Here is a 19658-nt window from a genome sequence, read left to right on the forward strand (position 1 = left end):
CAGGGGGCCCACAAATGATAAACATTATTAGCCTACACCTAAGAATCTTCTGGCACCGCCCCTGTAGGTAGTTGCTAAAACTGTCTATTAAATTCTGGAGATTTACAAATGAGTTCGATTAGGGGTTAGTAAATGTCCACTTGTTTTTATGGTACCGATCATTAATTAATATTTTCGATTAAAGTAGCGCGAGCCACAATCCCCTAAAAATGAAGAAACGCGTACCGCGTAGCCCATTTCACCTGCCAAGTTTGTCAAGACCAAAAGATTGTATACTAGCGCCTATTGTTATAATTTGTGGCTTTTAATATTTAATAAAGCTCTTTTAACACTAAACGGAATATTTGCAGTCTAGTTTATCGTTGGATAAATTAGGAAGAACCTTTGAATTTTATTCAATCGAAGATATCATTAACTCCCGACGTTTAGAGTACCCTTCATTTTATTAATAAAAAAAGTATATAATAAACCCATAGCCGAGTAATAGTTTAATGTTTGATTTTTGAAATTTTTGCTCGCCGCGCTGTGAGCGATTTGCGTAAACGAACTTTACCGTCGCTCACCGTGATCAAAATCCGCGCTCAAATCTGAGCGAACTATTCCTTCTCTCGGTTATTTTCCCTCAACGCTGCGTCAGCGCTTTCTACTGAGGGTACTAACGCGTCGCTTTAAAGTGAGGGGGCTATTCCGAAGATCGGGAGATCTCGCTCAGCGCGCGGTGAGCGCTTAAAAGTGAGGGAACTAACCCGTTGAGGGGGGAATCTCCCTCAGCGCGCCGTCAGCCATCAACGCCGGAGCGAACTATTCGGCGCTCGCCCAGAGGCTGCTCAATTTAGCCCTCTCGTTGAACAAGAGCAGCTGGAATTCGAATTTGAAGCGCTCGCTCATTACTGCAGGATTTTCAAAAACGAGTGCTCACTATTTTTGCCCACCTCTGGTACCGTATAAAGTGTCGTATAAAGATTAATTAAATGACTTAACTTGTTACTTCACCTGGAAGGCCTATTGCCGCATTTAATTAAAAAACGTAAAAAAAGACCAACAATGTTTGAGGAAACTAAAATACAGGGTGGTTTTTTTGAAAATTTAAATTTTAACCGCTAGGTGCTATAAGAAAATTGTCAAAGAAAAAATTGTAGAGCGTCACCGGAAACGTACAAATAGCAGTGGCGCGAAAAAATAGACGTCTTTTTCACTGACAAAATAGGACTTGAAAAAGTGACAAGTTGGGCAAGCTAAAATAACCTTTTTTGAATTCCATTGCGAGAGTAGTGTAATTTTATGAAAGTCAGAAATTTTTTAATCTGGTGTTTAATGCAATAAACACCACTGAAAAATCGGGGAGACAATGGCGAAGAAGGTATTATACGATTTAATTGCGTAGGATGAAAAATGTGAATTTTTTAAAAAAACAGACATTTTATTTATATACTTACAAACAAAATTTATAAGTTAGTTTCGAAAATACCATCTTCAGCTGCGATGCAGGTTTGGGCGCGAACAATCATATTGTCGAAGGCAGCTTAAATCATTTCCGGGGTTACTTCCCGGCAAGCGCTTACAGTTCGTTGACGCAGCTCTTCAAAGGTCTCAACCGGAGTGGCGTACACCTTGTCCTGGACGAAGCCCCAAAGAAAGAAATCCAACGAAGTCATATCGGGTGACCTTGCTTGCCAGTGTATGGGACCGTTTCTCCCTATCCATCGTTGTGGAAATTCGTTGTTTAGGTAATCTCTCACGGCTCTGTGGTAATGAGGCGGGCCACCGTCTTGCTGAAGCCACAGTCTTGCTCGTTGCGCCAACGTCAGTACGTCAAGTTGTTGTTCTAGCTCATTTCTCAAGAAATCTAAATAACTCTGGCCATTTAAATTTTACGGTAAGAATACTGGACTAATTAACCGGTTTCCAACAAGAGCAATCCAAACATTCAAGCGACCAAATTGAAATTGCTGACGGTGTTCATATCCCCAGTGTGGATTTGTATCTTCCCAAACATGATTATTTTGGTGATTGTAAGGGCCGTCTCTCGCAAACGAGGATTCATCTGAGAATGGCATGTTGCGGAGGAATTGTGGGTCGTCGTGCACGGAATTTAGCAGCCAGTTGCAAAAATCCAGCCGTTGTTGAGCGTCTCCAACTCGTAAACCGTGGTGAAGCGTTGCTCTGTAAGGATGGTACTTATGCCTATGTAAAATTTCCCAAATGCGAGTTTTACTGCAAGTGAAATCCTTACCTGCCGCGGTGCAACTACTACGTGGGTATGCGGCAAAATAGGCTAAAACGGTGTTTTCAAAGTTAAAATCCCGTTGACCAGGCCCACGAAATCGAGGTTGTACGTTACCATGCCTGTGAAAGTCATTTACAACTCGCCTTAAAGTAGTTATGGATGGTTTTCTATCTGGATGTCGTTGCTCAAAGATCTCACTCACTCGTCGTAGATTTCTTCCACCTTCCGCGTAGTAAATGGCCACTAGTTCCGTACGATCAGCTCTGGAATATTGAGCCATGATTGTTAAGATTGATTACGACAATAACGTTACACAGTATGTATTACAGTTATTTAAATGCTAAAAACAGTTAAGGTTTTTACTGACCTTTAAACCTTGGTCTATTTATCTTCTCGCCTATCAGGGTTAAAATAGGTTTCGAATACGACTAGATGCAAACACAGGCCTATTAGATTAAAAAACTAATAGGAAAAGTCAATAGGTAAATGAGCCAGATGGTGGTTTCAAAAAGAGTGCCACGCCTCATGACCCCCGAAATGTGAAATACTGTATTTCAAAACATTGGCCAGCAAAGTCACCAGATCTTACGTAATTTAAATCGTCATTAATAATTTAATTAATTAATTTAATTTCTTCGCCATTGTCTCCTCCATTTTTCAGCAGTGTTTATGGCATTAAACACCAGATTAACAAATTTCTAGCTTTCATAAAGTTACACTACTCTCCCAATGGAATTCATAAAAAATTATTTTAACTTGCCCAACTTGTCACTTTTTCAAGTCGTATTTTGTTAGTGAAAAAGTCGTCTATTTTTTCGCGTCAACATTATTTGTACGTTTTCGGTGACGCTCTACAATTTTCTCATTGACAATTTTCTTATAGCACCTAGCGGTTAAAATTTAAATTTTCAAAAAACGTGAAAATATTTCTAGATTTAGACGCAATTTTGGTAGAAAGTGTCCCCCGGCACGTATAACGTACAGTACAAATTTCAACTTTCTAGAAAACATAGTTTTTGAAACAAATCACTTTTCTGAGCAAAAAAACCACCCTGTATTTTAGTTTCCCCAAACGTTGTTGGTCTTTTTTTTTTACCTTTTTGACGTTTTTTAATTAAATGCGGTCCAATGAAAGGATATTTCAAATTTTTCAATATTTACTACACAAAATCAAAGTTGCACGTATTATAAAAAAATTAACCGATTCAGTATTTGGCCCATTTAGCGTTTTTTAAACGATATTAACGTTTACCCAAAACTGGCTCTCTGAAAATAGTAGCTCTTTTCATATGGTTTCTACCGTTACAGCATTCAAAACAATTCGAATTTATCGTAATTTATGTACAATTACCGTCATTGTCGTAGATTTTAAAATTAGTGAAAATGCCATTTTACTGAAAGATAATCTATTAAGAAACATATAATTTTAAAAAGTTATCGATATATCTCTGATAGAAGGAAAATTCGGAACTATTAAAACATTTGGATTTACTCTGCATATCCATGCAATGATATACATCATGAATATTATCAGAAAATGATTTTGGACTTGTATTTGATATCCAAGCGTAGACCTACATCTTCGATATTTATAGATTTTGCCAAGCTGTGTTTGCAGAGATCTCATTTCAAACCACAGGATATCTTACAAACGTTACATTTCAGTTAAGGATGATAAAATTAGCAAAAAAATAGATTAGTACAATTTATCATCCTTTGCAATGCAGTCCATAGGTGGTTCCTTTTAACTTAACATTTCAATTAATGTGATATCCTTTGAACGCCACATTTCGGTCAGTATGATATCTTTGGAACGACTTATTTCCAATAACAAATAACATTATATCTCGTACTGATTTTCAAACATTCTAAGTAAATATTTATATTATTATATTAAAATAATAAAAATATCTACCCAGGCTGCCGAGTTAGCATTTTTGAAATTTAAATAAAAAACAATGTGTGGGATTTCGTCAGAAAAATACGTTATTGCTATTGCGTAAATAATAAAATTATAATTAACACATCAAAATTAATCCGAGGTAGAATTTGATATCTTAAGGTTAATTAAGATATCAGGTGGATATCTCTCGGTCTAGGAAGATTGATTTTTAATTTTTAGATCCTTTGGATATTTAAAAAAAATGCGAGTAAAGATGTGTTTTGGATAAACATAAAAAATTAAGCAATATCTAAACTTGTTGGCCCCTCCCAAAGAGATTTGGATCTCTTTGGGATATCTGAGGGATATTTGTGTTTGCTAGGAAATAGCAACTGATTCTTTCCGATTGGTCAAAATATTTTATTGTCTTACATAAATGTTTATTTTTACAATAGAGAGGAGATGTTGCTGTTGTAAAAATCCTACCTTGGGATTGGGCCAATAGATTGAAGTATCCGCATACGTCACCACAAATCATTTCGGAAGGTTATCATATCTACAGTTGCTTGGACAATATGGTCGATAACGACGTAGTACTTCTGCCCAGTGGAGCCCTGGAATCACTGATTTTGCACCTTCTCCTGTTTTCTTTCTTCGTCCTTTCTTTTTTGCGTACAGCTTTGCACTTCATTGAGTTTAAAAACAAATTATCTAGATGGAAGCTGCTTAAAAATATTATGGACAATTCATTTTTCTACGCTTCGCATTTGCTTCAGAATCGTTTGAGTTTTTCTTTATACCTTACTAAATGTTTTAAGCACGGAATACATTCTGATAGTAGCAGAACGATAAACAATACGACCAGAGTAAATTTCGGTCTCCTCTGATCACTGGCGATCATTTATTATCCCTAATTAGTTTTTGGGCATATTCTGTTAACAAACAAAACTTATTTTCTTAGCCTGTCAAGAGTTGGGACTCGAATGTGATGCGGCTTTTTTTAATAGCGCGCCATCTCACGGCCAGTAGACGCAGTTTTTGAAGGTCCGTGGACAAACACGCGCGATAATAAAAAATGTATTGTACGACTTTTAAATTTTAATTTCGCAAAATAAGTTATTATAACGCGCGATAAAAAAAGACGCCTCAATTCTAAGACTTTTTTCGAGGTTGATGCAATTCCTTCTTGGGGTAGGTGTATGATTTTTCACGAGCCGAGCTGAGCAAGCCTTTTGATAGCTCGGCTTGACTCAATTAGAAAAGCAGCGGTTCGAGGTTTCGCTCGGCTCGAGTCGAAAATAAACGAGCTGAGCTGAGCAAGCCTTTTGATAGCTCGGCTTGACTCAATTAGAAAAGCAGCGGTTCGAGGTTTCGCTCGGCTCGATTTGAAAATAAACGAGCTGAGCTGAGCAAGCCTTTTGATAGCTCGGCTTGACTCAATTAGAAAAGCAGAGGTTCGAGGTTTCGCTCGGCTCGAGTCGAAAATAAACGAGCTGAGCTGAGCAAGCCTTTTGATAGCTCGGCTTGACTCAATTAGAAAAGCAGCGGTTCGAGGTTTCGCTCGGCTCGAGTCGAAAATAAACGAGCCGAGCTGAGCAAGCCTTTTGATAGCTCGGCTTGACTCAATTAGAAAAGCAGCGGTTCGAGGTTTCGCTCGGCTCGAGTCGAAAATAAACGAGCTGAGCTGAGCTGGCTCGCTTCAAATGCCTGTTTCAAAAATACTAAATATGTAGTACTTGACTTGATAAGAATCTCCCACACTGGACAAAGCGCTGGTTTACAGACTGACCTTTGTATTTCTGCGCGGGTGTAAGTAAGGTAATACCCACTTAAAGCCAATAAGCTCCAGAACGAATATGAGCTCGAGCCAGCTTTAGTAGGTGTTCTGTACTTAAACGAAATAAATAATCGAAGTTAATATGTCAACAATTAATTAAAAAACCAAGAAAGAAAATCATTTTCTTAACAGGATTTTAGTTTCAATTATTATTCGAATTATCTTTTTATAACTGAAGTCAGAATTGTTGCGTTATTATCTGCATAATCAGCGACTGCCATACAAGGTTTCCGGAAAGTTTATTGAAATATGTGTGACCATAAGCCTATCAACCCTAAGTTTGAAACGCGCATAGCGCCCTTTGTAACACCACTGGACGGGCGAAAAAGAAGAAATCAGGCGATAGTATCGGCACCTGGTAGAGATAAATTGAAGCTTCTTCCTTCCCCCTTTCTCTCTCTACGCACCTCTCACTTACTAAAGCAGCTGGCATCATGCATTGCGAGACGAGTTACGTTTCTCTTTTCCGCCACCGGGTGGATTTAGCGCTGTACTTTCGACAGTCGTTAGCTTGAACCATCACTGCCTTTCGATTCAAACTTAGGGTTGATAGGCTTATGGTGTGACATATATAATCACATTTCTCTTGTAGCAAGAATGTATTTATTAATACTCAGGGAGAATGAATATGTAGAGAATATATTTAGCGTTTCTCCAATTCCACCCGCTGGGGGCCCCGGTATGCTCCTCCGCTTTAAAAAAGTCAAATAATACTGCTATCTCATTGGTTCTTAAAAATACGTTTTTTGACGCGATTAACGCTGCTGAGAGGATGCAAGAAATAAGACCGCCTCCTTCCCCCCCTTAGTGTGATGGGTTTAGGGCCCCAACGTGTCCGTCGATAGTCTCGACATATTAATTCTCCCTGAGTATAAATAAATACATTCTTGCATGTAGTAAGACTTCACAAGAACTTAAAACTAAATATTTCTTAAGTCAAAAAATACTACTAGGAAAGCGCTAAACCTTTATAAAAACTAAAACTAAAATTTAATAAGTAAGGTGCAATAACTGTAGCACCTGCAACCAGCTTGAAATAAAAATTTAGCTTCTTAGTTGACTGATGTCATGCTTAGGTACGACGAATTAAAGGATATAATCTTAATCTGTTTTTAGTCTCATTGAGCATAAAAACTCGGTTTTTGCCCAACATGTTAAGTTAGAAATATTTTATCTTTCAATTGCAACACGCAACTTCTTATTAGTTGTAGTTTAGGAGAAATAAAATAAACAAATGAAAAAGTGAGCGCGCCTACTACCTGTGACAAGAAAACTTCCCCTCAAACGCCCCGATTCCAAAACTACACATTTTGGTTGCCACCAGAAGTCTGAACCCTTCAATCAGCTGTATTCTCATTAACACATTTTAATTATTTTTGACGGCGTCTCATGATGGCAAAACAGTTATTAGTTCAACGCTTCTCTAGTTAGAATATTGCCGATTGGTAAAAGAACTCATGATAAGAAGCAAAATTATTCCCTATAAAATTGCCTGGAAATCATGTTCTGCCTTAAAATCTGAAACTTTTTCTTCGAAAGACTAATCCATCTGCAAACGTTTGCTGTGTTAGCGCGGATAATACATATCTTGTTTATCGCACTTATCGCATAGCAGAGCATCTTTGTGCAGCTGTTTGATTACCAAATTATTTTCCAGTTTGTCACTCGCTACATTGTCTACAATTTCTCTAACCATTTCTGGACACGGTCCTCAATGATATTTCTCCATCAAAAGCGTCCTCCAAAAAAAAATTATCCCGGTGCTATAACACATGTAGATTATTTTTTTATTATAAATATTACAAATGTTATTGCATTTAACAAATTTCCAATATCAATAGAACAAAAACCATCTTTAGACCCAAAACGTTAATAAATTACCAAAGCAACAAAATGAGAAATAGAAACAAAAATAAGAAACGTAAAATATACGTGCAATAAACTATTTTATAGAGAAAAGCCAACCCATTGTATTATAGGTCTTAAACAATCAAATTTACATGGAAAAACAAAAGTTAAAGCGAAAACCAAAACTATAAGTCAAAGCACTAATAAAAACTACGTGGGCTCATGACGACAACCCAACGAAGCCGATAAAAATCAATGCAAATAAAAAATTGTAGACATTAAAATACTTAGGAATCAAGAAAAAGTCAATCTAAATACCCACAGTAATAAACATTGTATTAACAGAAATATGCAATAAATATATATAATAATAACCCAATCAAACAACAAGGTAATTCAAATATTTAGAAATGTCAATCCATATAACCACGGTAACGAAAATTGTAATAGAAAAATCCAAAAACACCTTACCGTTAACACTTCCCGACTTATAACATACAAAAAAACCTACACTGAATAGTGAAGGCTAAACGACAGCGCATATCTCAAAATATAAAACCAAGGTAACCACATTAATGACAAGTTGGCAAGCCAAAATATACCTCTCCTCGGAAGAATTGTCCCTAGTGGTATTAATTTATCGAGATAACCCTTAAAGATATATCTCCGCAATTTAGAGTTATTTGTTAAAAATATTAACCCATTTCTATGCCGCCCGGTATAAAATTTTAATTATAATTAAAATAATTGAGACGAAACGACCAATTTTAATTTATTCAGAATATCATAAGTTAAGTAGTTACAACAGTAAGTTAGACGTACTATAACAATGCACAATTGAATTAAACCCTTTTACAGAACAAGTTTATCAGTTAAATATAATACGAAGCAAATTTTAATGAAAGAAATATCTACAGAGGCTTTTTGGAATTACTCTCTTACGAAATACTTGCCGCATCTTTAACGCTCATTTTATTTCAACACTCGCCCTTGATGAAGATACCGTAGATATCTGGTAGTGGACGACTCGTTCACTTCCTGTTGACGTTGTGACGCATACCACATGAAAAAGACCAATGCCGTCCAATTTCCAATATCATATAATGACTCGCACACCCAAGAAATCATTGACTGCGTTAGAAATCGTAGATATCCAAATATCCACACCAAATGTATTTACAAGAAGCAAAAACCTTACCATCAACAAAGCACAGAGAGCCACTTGACGAACCGCCAGCTCTTAAAGCAATTAACGTTAAATTATCTCCTTTGAATTAACAGAACTATATATAGGTCGTTAAAAAAGTGGACCACCCACAGGGTCTACCCTTTAACCCTCTAATCTCGGCTGACTGCGCTAAAACAAGATTTAACCTTTAAAAAATACCAGATTAGGCCTTCATAAATTCATTAATAAAAAAAGACTTTATTACCTATTATGCTTACGATGCCTGTCTTAATTTCAGTGAATCTAAGGAGCTATCGGTGGTTCTGTGGTAGAGCGCTCGACTGCCAAGCCGAATGGTCTGGGTTCGAAACCTGGGTGGCGCATTTATTTTTAATCAATAGAGAAACGCTAAAGTAGAATTTCTTCGATGCAATAATTTCAATTTCAATTCTATTTCAATTAAACCAAAATTTCGTACTCTATTAAATACGCTTCCGATAAAGCTGAAGGTCTAATTTTCAATAAGGCGTAACAAGTGTCGGTGGTTCTGTGGTAGAACGTCCGCCTGTCAATCAGGAGGTCTCGGGTTCAAATCCCGCCCGATGCGATCGCAAATTGATACTAAGACGAATACCGTGTACAACTGGTGGAAACCCTGCCATTGAACGTTGAGAGGTAGCATTACACTCAGCACTCGGTCCGTCCCAAAGTCATAAAGAAGAAGTTGGAGAGAAAACGCCCATATAAACACAACAGACTCAACATGCACATCCATCAGAACACAAACACAACAAATTCAACACTCACAACCTACGCATAAACATTACAAAAACGTAATACACCAAACCGTCACGACGGTGAGCGAAAAAACACCATCCAAACCAAACCGCAAATGCATCCGTTAACGCTCACCGTCGCACGGTGGTTTTGCCAACCCTTTGAGAAACTGCGTACGCAGTGATTACACTTTGCACCGAAAATGCGAACGCGTTCGCAGTCCTGACAGACAGACACACCCACAGACCCACCCACAGACCCACCCACAGACCCACCCACAGACCCACCCACCCACAGACCCACCCACAGACAGACACGGTCGTTGTATAACCCCTCCTAGGGGACTTTGTCCCCTCGGAGAGGTAAAAATGTATCACACATTTAAAGCCGATAAGAAAACACGTAAAATAAATTACGAAGTTACGAGTTATGTAACCAAAACGAAAAAAGCAATTGTATTCATAAATGACCCTTTACGGTTCAAAATCACCGATCAACAAAAAACTAACTAAGTGGACCACCCACGGGTTCTACCCTTTCACCCTTTTATCTCTGATGACTGCGCTAAAACAAGATTTGACCTTTAAAATTTCATACGTAAAAAAATTTAAGACTTTAAAAACTATTTATATTATCTTCCGCAAAAGCTGAGCTTATAATTTTCAATCAACTGTAACATATATCGGTAGTTCTGTGGTAGAACACTCGCCTGTCATGCAGGAGGGCTCGGGTTCGAAACTCGCCCGATGGGATCGCAAAATGATTCTATGACGTATACCGTGAACATTTGGTGGAAACCCTGCCATTTGGACGTTGAGGCATTTACCGTAATCATCAGCACTCGATCCGTCCCTAACGTCGAAGATTCTTCACGTACAATCACAATCTGCAAAAGAAAATTGTAATACACCCAATGACAAAAAAGTGGCGCTTTTAGAAAAACCTTTTCCTTAATTCTTAGAAACTGCGTACGCGGTGATTACACTTTGCCCCTAAAATGCGTTCGCATACAGACAGACCTACAGACACGGTGATTGTAAAACCCCTCCTAGGTGACATAGTCCCGGCGGAGAGGTAAAAATGTGCAAAATACCGTAATAAATATGTCTAGTAAATTATTTATATTTTCTATATTAGGAAATCATCATGGAAAAAGCAACCCAGCCACCTGAATTAAAGACTTTAAAAGTCGCTTGATGACTTAGGTCTAAGATGGTGCCTTGGGTGATTAGCCTAGCTTATAATTATATTATTATTATTATTATTAAAGTATAGTTAAAAAACTTCATTTGGAAACTAATACAAAGAATGAGAAACGCACGAAATGATAGAAAAGTCTATACTGAAAAAAGACCAATAAAGTTAAATCCTAAAGTTATTAATCGTACCAACAGGTCTACGAACAAAAAATCAAGACGTGAATATCGAGTTGAAAAATTTTACAAATTGGTCATACACGTCACCTACGCTCACAATGACGACCCAGCAAAAACCTCGTTAGTGATATTTCAGAAGTGTTATAAATAATCAATTTTTAATAAGGAAACACAACGTTCGTCAGTGTAAAATTTTATTTTGCAAAGCCTTGACCTTAAGTAAAATAGTGTATAAGGGTATTACATTTCTAAAATCAAACTCAGCTTTAAATCTCAAATGTTTTATTTCTATAGCTGTTAATGAACCTATTTTTGTCACATGGCCCAGCAGACTTCTTCAGTCGGGCTGGATGCTGGGAGTCGCACTTGTTATGGTTAAGGCTTACTTGTGCAATCTGAAAGGAGAACTCGCAACGAATAAAATGAAATACATCAACACAGTGGAAGATATTGTGGCCAGACCAGAACTGACAGTACACCAAGATATCTACGCCAACAAGGCAGCAGCTCATTATTATGTAATGTGCCTAATATTTAACATTATTGATAACCAACGGTATCACCTCAACTCACAGCACAATTAATCTAGATTCTACTGCTACATGTGAATTATTCCATTCCAAACAGACACTTCTTCCACCCTTTAAATTGGTTGGATTTTTAGCATTTTAATCTAGCAAGAACAAATTTGAAAACCTCCAAAATGAAATTGTTTGTTGAAAATACGTTTTTAACAATTGTAACTTTTGTTTATCAAATACAATAATCAAATTTTTCTAAAATATTAAACTAACTTGGAGAGCCATGATAAAAATAAATTAAAAATTTTTGATATTGAACAGCTTGTTAAGTATAAAGGATATCCGATATCTCTGTCGTCTACTTAATGTACAGATGACGTAGATTAAGTAAAAAATATCAAGTTATATGTTCCCCTTTATGTTCCCTATCTTTAAAGAAATTAATTAGGCCTAATTCTTATTCCTCCAATCGCTATTAATTGACATTCACAGACTAATAATTGTATTTATAATAATAGAAGAAAAAGGATTCGCCGCTTTGGAAAATTATGACACACCGAACGAAGAAAGGATATTTGAATTTAAAATCTTACAAGTCTGTTCTCATCACAGGAGGCATCATTATTGCGTATCCTGAGTATTGGAATTCCCAGAACAAGATGCTTAGATTCTGTAACCACACTTACATTGGAACAGCGGCTTACTTCACTAAAACGATGCACTTCATCATTTATAAAAGATTTCCGAAATTCGTCACTGAACAGGTTGATTATTTGTAAGACTCTTCTCTTAACTTTATAAATATGTTTATAAATCTCATTTCTTAAAGCCTGAAATTGAAAAAAATCGTGAATCTGCCACAATTTTCGCCTTGTTTATTCCGATCCTCTTTGGCTTTTCCATGGTTTAATTTTACTTTGAGATCATAAGCTTCGATCTTACCATTTTTTCGGTTAACCTTACTAACGAGATATTTTATGTATCTTAGGCCATTTTAGAACCGGCGCGTCTCTTTCGATTAGGAACCGGAAGCGTTCAACTTATTCTTTAGCCACGTTCACACTAGACACTTTGGAAACGTTTTAAAACGGTTTCGAAAGTGGAATTGTAAAATTTTGGTGTCAAATGTATTTATCGTATGCCTATTAATACAGTTGACATCGAAAATGTTTAATTTTATCTTTCGAAACCGTTTTAAACCGTTTCCAAAGTGTCTAGTGTGAACGCGGCTTTTGTTAACTATCGCTTTAGTTTTGTATTTTTAGGAACGCTCAAAAGTAATTCGATTTCTTGTAAATAAAAAGGTTAGCCTTCGTTAAAAGTGTATATTTTCACTTATAAAGGTGGAATGGAATGTTTATACACAAAAAACAAAACGTTTTTCGCTGTAGATAAGTTTAAAAAAAACTTATAACCCCAAAACCGTTTACTACTGGGGATCTTTTTGTTCCAAAACCCACCCTGAGGCACCTCATCTTGGATCCTAGTCCGCAAAAGTCAACAGAATCCAGATGAAATCACGAACAAATACTTTTAGGTTTAATATCGAAATGAACAATTGTTTACAGTTAAGTCTCTTTGATTGTGTGCTTTGATAATAATAGTATGACTTAAATTGTTCTTAAGAATACGTTCTTTAAAAGACGAAGAGGTATATCCATCCTGTGAACCTTATTTTGGGTATAAAAAATTAAAAAAAGTAAAATATTTCTTAGTAAGTAATATATTCGCGTTAATAATTGTTAATAATTTATATCTTTTGCAAAACTTACATTTTATAACATATTATCGGATAATATACTTTTAATGTCGTTTAACTGTAAAAAATTAACAAGTTTTATATTACTTTCGCTTAGAAAAGTATAAATGGGACATATTTATTTTGAACCAAATTACAATCTTTAAAAGCTTCTCTACAACTGTTGAAATAATTTTTTAATCTTTGTATTTCACTATACCCATCAAAAATACTTAAATTCACTGTTTTAGCAACCCTTATTATTTTAAATAAACTAACGATCAAACTAGTTTTCCGTTATACTTCGTAGTTACCTTTTCAAATGGAGCAATCGAAAAATTATTAATAATTTAAAATACGTTCTTAATTGTTTCAGAGTTTTACGATATGTTGAGACCAATCAAATTCAGAATTACGCAATGAGAGGGGAACTTCTATATAAATACCGTGATAAATTGCAGTTGGACTCAAGAATTCTGCCAAAAACGATAAAACTGAAGTTCGTGTGGGCAATATTTAAGGTGCTCTTCGGTGGCATACCACTTGGAGTAATGCTCTTGTTCTTTGAATGCGCTTTCCAATAAATCTAGAGTAAGAAAGTAATGGAAAGCCGTTAAAGAGGTTTATTGACTATAGAAAGTAATTATAAATACAGTTATTTATAATCTCTGAGCTCATTTGGAATCCAATAAATAATGGTTCTTTAATATAATAAAATAAAATTATTTTTTATTCTAAAACTAGGCATCAACCGAATATTTGCAATAAAAAAACATCTAAAACCTATTTTAAGTTGTTAATCAAAATTGGCCTGAAATATTTCGGAGCCTTTCGTTTGTATTTTCTGCGTTCTTAACATGCAATGAAAAGTACTATTTACTTATTTGAAAAACATTATCTGCAAAGCCAAGAAGCTGACTTGTACGCCGAAAAACATAATAAAAAAGTTAAATATGAATACATATAGATCAAAACAAAAAAGGGAAAAAATATAAAGAAATAAAAATAAAGAAAACACAATGAATTCTCTAACCCCAAGAAGGCCATTAATATTGAACGAAAAAAAAAAGAATAACTTTTTTTCAGTTACGATCCAGTCGTCAAGGACACTGCTCGAAAATAAATGAAAACTGACCGAAGTTTTAGTGTTGGGCTTACGAAATTTGAGCAAGTGTCCACGGTCCTGGACTCATCGCTAAAAGAAAAATAATCAGAAAATTTAGTTCTAAATTATTGTCAAAAAAATTGTGCAAAAGACTTAAATTGTGAATTTTGTGATGAATAGGAATAGAATGAATAGCGAGACCTTTTAGACGGGAGGGGGCAGGTAGCTTTCCCAATTTTGTAACCAATTAAGTAAAATGATTTGGCGCTTTTGCAAATTCAAAAGATTACTGATTTAATGGCTTCAAAAGTCGCTAGATGACTTAGGCCTAAGGTGGTGCCTTGGGTATTAGCCCAGCTGATTATTATTATTAAATTAAGATTCCATTTAAACGAAGCGAAGTTTTCGAACTCTTAGCTAATGAGTAATCACCTCACTTAATAAGAAGAAAATAACCATAACGTTAATGTTATTCATTTATTATTGTCGGTTCTATAGTCTAAAACATTTAACAGAGTAGGTGCCAATGGAACAACGGCAGCGCTTTCCTACAGCTACAGAAAGTTTATGTTGCCTGGTGGTGCACCAAATAAGGGAAAATATTTAAAAATCAATAATGTTTGTTAATTGGGAGAACTCGTATTCAAAGTTGCGTTAAAACACTGGGTATAAATATCTTAAATTTCAAGATTTTTTTCTTTTCTGATAAATAAAATATTTTATTCTGCTTTATAAAATTTTTCTGTTACCTTGAAATTTGAATTAACGTTTCCCTGTAATAATACCATTGTATACGTTTAAAAAAAAAAAAGTTTAATCTTATCTTGCAAACAATTGTTCCATTAATCCGGATGATATATTTCGAAGCATCCCATAATTTCAAATGTTTTCTCCATCACTTCTGAAACAGTTGCGATACTTTAAGAAGGCCATTTGTTTGAAACCTTGTTATTAAGTTGATAATTTAGGAATTTTAAATTTGGTAGTTTTGTGGTGAAAGATAACTTCCTTTACAAAGTAAACATCAAGGATTTTCTCCAAAGTCATACTATACAAGGGCGAACCTAGGTTAATAGTTTAATATTTTTAGAAACATTACACAATTTCACCTATATAGGCATATCCTTTAAAAGGATATAAAATCAATGTGAAAATCAGAAATATAATACAAATAAATTATCAATGTATAACTTTTCATGGAAAATTCTTACTTTAAATAAAATCATCCTAAGACAAAGACTTTCAGCAAATATTTCCTTTTTGACATTTTACCGAATTTTCGTTAGTTTTGGAATTTTTAAATGTGACCTTCAAAAAACATTGTTGTTATGCACTAAAATGAGGCCAAACTATACCTTAACGTAAACTACTAGAAAGTTAGCTCTCTAAAAATTAATATATCATCTTAAATATTTGACCACCAGAATGAGGGGGTATATGGAACAAAATGGTATTGCAATGGACAATATAAGAATTTCTACTTAAATAGATATTTGCAGAAACATCGAAAAGGAATTCGCTTCACCAGTATTAATCGGAAGGTATACAGGGTGTTTTCATTTGATCGGCCCAGGCATTTTTCTCAAAAACTGTACCTTCTAGAAATGTGAAATTTTCAGTATGTACTCTCTCGTTGGAGATCGTTGTTATTTGTGAATTTCAGAAAAATCGTGACATTTTTCACGGTTTTAGAATTTGTAGTTTTTGAACCCTAAGTGGTAGACGAAAAGTCTCAATGAGTAAGTTGTAGAGCACACTCGAAAACCTTTAATGGAGTTGGTAGGGTCAAAATCGTACATTTTGTCACTGAAATAATAGGTCATGAAAAATAAAATGTTGGTACTACCCAAATGTTTGAAAATTGAACAAGTTTTGAGCCGAATCATTCTTTTACCTTTACAAATTAAGTGTTAGAACAAGTGCAATTTTATACGGAATTACAGTAGGACCCCGAACACGTTTTCTAGGGACAAAAAGTTGGTGTTTTTTATTAAACAAGAAAAAGTAGGTTTTAGGGTCTACAAAACGTCTAATTTATGCCAACTGAATTTCCGAAAGACTTTTTTTGCACTTCTGATTCGTTTAAAATGTGGATCCGTTTTAGTATTTAAAGTGCCACCGCCTTGTATGAAAAACCTTATCTCTACGTATTCCAGTAATAAAAAGTATGATTCGTTATACTCGTGAACAGCGGTCCAGGATGGTTTAGTTATACTACGGTGATGGTCATCGAAACGCACGTTTAACAAGTCGGTTGTTTCAAATGTTATATCCTGACAGTCAACAAATTACCACACTATTTTCCGAGCTGTTACTGACTTCGAAGGAGACGGCAATGTGAATCCCAGATTCCGCGGACCTGGACGTCATAACACTATTATGGAAGACACAGATTTAGATTTGTCACAATATTATGTCTGGTGTGTCCTTAACCACCATAAATTTCACCCATTTCGTGTCACGCTCCACCAAGCACTTAACGATGGTATTCAGTGCCTTAGGTTGGATTTCGGTAACTGGTTCAGTACAATGGTGGATGCCAACGAAGATTTCCTCTGTTTGATCCTGGTGTCCGACGAGTGTTCCTTTGGAAGGCACAGCCCAATTATGAAATATGAAACATCCAGTGTACAAGACAAACTGCCTAAACTCAGTGGCTTCCATCGTTCTATTTCTGTTAAACTACGAGGTTTTCGAGAAAATTCAACGGGCGTGTGTTTTGAGACTTCTAGTAGCTTGGTTGACAGTTGATTAATAACAATAGCCTTTTGCTTCACTCTTGACTTTGGTTTCATTAAACTAACAAAAATTCTCCGAGTGCATCCCAAACAAACCAAATGCATGTAATACATTGGAAAACCTGTGACCATATAAATTAGTAAAGCTAATTGTGGGTTTTTTCATCCGCGTTGTGATGTTCTATTTGAGACTGGCTTCTAAACCGTTCATCAGTTCTTAAAACAGCGTAAATTTCTTTAAAAATTACTTTATCCTTGTATGTTCCTTTTTGCTCGCAGTAATCGCACTCATAATAGCCGTTATGGTTTTTAATACATTTCAAATACGCTTTTGCAGGTACATCACACACGAAAAGAAATAAATATAGGTCATATAAAATGTCATTGACCCTTAGTCCACCATTGTAAATCCTTTGCATTTCAGTCACAAATTTTTGTAAATACATCTCTAATGGCTTCGGTTTGCCATGGCCATAAAATAATCCTAAAACAAACGGAGATTTATCAACTCCATTTAAACAGCGCGAATATAGGTCATAACTGGCCATTTGCACTTTTAAAAATGGGCAAACCATCAATATTAAAGATAAGAGTCAAAAACGAAGTTTGGAAATCTAATCCTGACTTAAGTTTTCCACTCATCCCGTCTATTAGTCACATATGGTAGTAATCCCCATTATTCAATTCATCAACATTAACAGATTTTTGACTACTTATATCAAGAATAGTTCTCGAATCCAAAGGCAGAGAATTTTGATATGGTTTCAAAACTTTAAGTAACCCATTTAGAGCTGCGTGAGTAATTCCAAATCACTTTGCAACCTCGATGTATGTTGCTTTCTTCAACATCAATTGAGCTAGAACTACCTTCATTTTTGCTGCTGTTGGTCATATAATCATAAAGATGCCCTTCATTAACATATGAGCCGTCACTGTCCACCTCACATGAATCTGAAGAATCATCAGTCTCAGAATCTTGTTGAACTATCCCAGTCGTTACAGTCTCAAAACCACTGTATTTTTTGTCCAAATCCTACCAAACCACAAAATTAAGAATTGGAGGATACTCTAAACTTGCGCCGAAAGTTAAACGACACTAATCAAGTTTTAAGTGGAGAGCTGGAAAGACCAGAAAATCAAATAATGTACGTGGCTTACAAAGAAAAATGTATGAAACTCAGTAAAGGTCAAGTCGAAGAAATGGAAGAACTGACCACTGATCAAGAAGAAGCAGATACGCGTTTAATATTGCACGCCTGAGACGCTGCTAAACAACTTCATTTGCGTTTCCGACGACACTGACGTAAATAAAATCTACATTTTGAGAGGTACAAAATCAAACGTTCGAATTGTAGGTGTTACCAAAGTGGTAATTTCAGTTGGAAAGGAAATAAGTAGCACTCGCTTGGGGTTGCATGCTTGGACCATGTGTGACACCGTAAGTGCTATCGCGGTGCAAAGAAAGCTTAAGGCACTACAACTTATTTTGAAGAAAGACAAATTTCGAAAAGTAACGTCTAAACTTTAACTGGACTACTTCGGACGAAACATTTCCCCATATCGGGCACTTACGTGTTAAATGTACTCAAACAACACCAAAGTTAGACAAGTCAGTTCACTTCAACATCAAATATTTAAGCAAAGAACGAAACGTTGAGTCTGGTCACGTCCCACCGTGTTCTGAGTGACGTGTATAATAAACAATCTTTAATGCACAACAGCGTGCAAAAATCCAGATTGTTCAAACATATACGAAACCGAGGAATATTTTCGTGGCACAGATAGTGACGCTGATTCCGAATCTGATGAAAATTTATTTCTTTAATTTATTTATGGTTATAATTAAATATTTAGTTCGAGTAAGTCGTTGTATTTCTTAAAGACAGGGTAGTGTTGTACTGCTTAATCGAGTTAAAATAATTAATATTCCAAAGAGGAATTTCAAGCCTTAAACTTTCCCTCACCTAGGTGTCACTGAGCAAATAGGGATTCGCAGTCAGAGGAATTAATTCGTGGTCAACAGATCGTTTTCCACCAAAGGAAAACCACTTTTCTACTTTTTCCGCTAGATGGCGCAAACTATTAAAAATTGTCACTTGGTTATTTAATGAGGGCCGCTAAGTTTTATTTCGAATGATTTGTGGAATTACGCAACAGGTGTAATAGCGGCCTAGGTATGACCTTTTTAAGTTATCCATGCGCCACCATTTTGAATTGGCCACCATCTTGCATAGCTTCCAGATAGAACACTGATGTTTCTAGCCATCTCAAATAAGTCCCTCCCAGATAATAACATCGGTTTTTGGTGTGGTCGGGCCTACCGTATGATGATTTATGAGAAAATCGCAAATTTATTTCGCGCCCACTAACCGTTTTCGGGCGTGGCGTCACTTCTGGAAGGGGTACAGTAAAAAATTGTATTTATCAAATAGATATTGAAC

This window comes from Leiobunum rupestre, chromosome 1 (genome assembly GCF_980474605.1).
Source record: "Leiobunum rupestre chromosome 1, qqLeiRupe1.1.hap1, whole genome shotgun sequence".
In the NCBI taxonomy this organism is placed as follows: domain Eukaryota; kingdom Metazoa; phylum Arthropoda; class Arachnida; order Opiliones; family Sclerosomatidae; genus Leiobunum; species Leiobunum rupestre.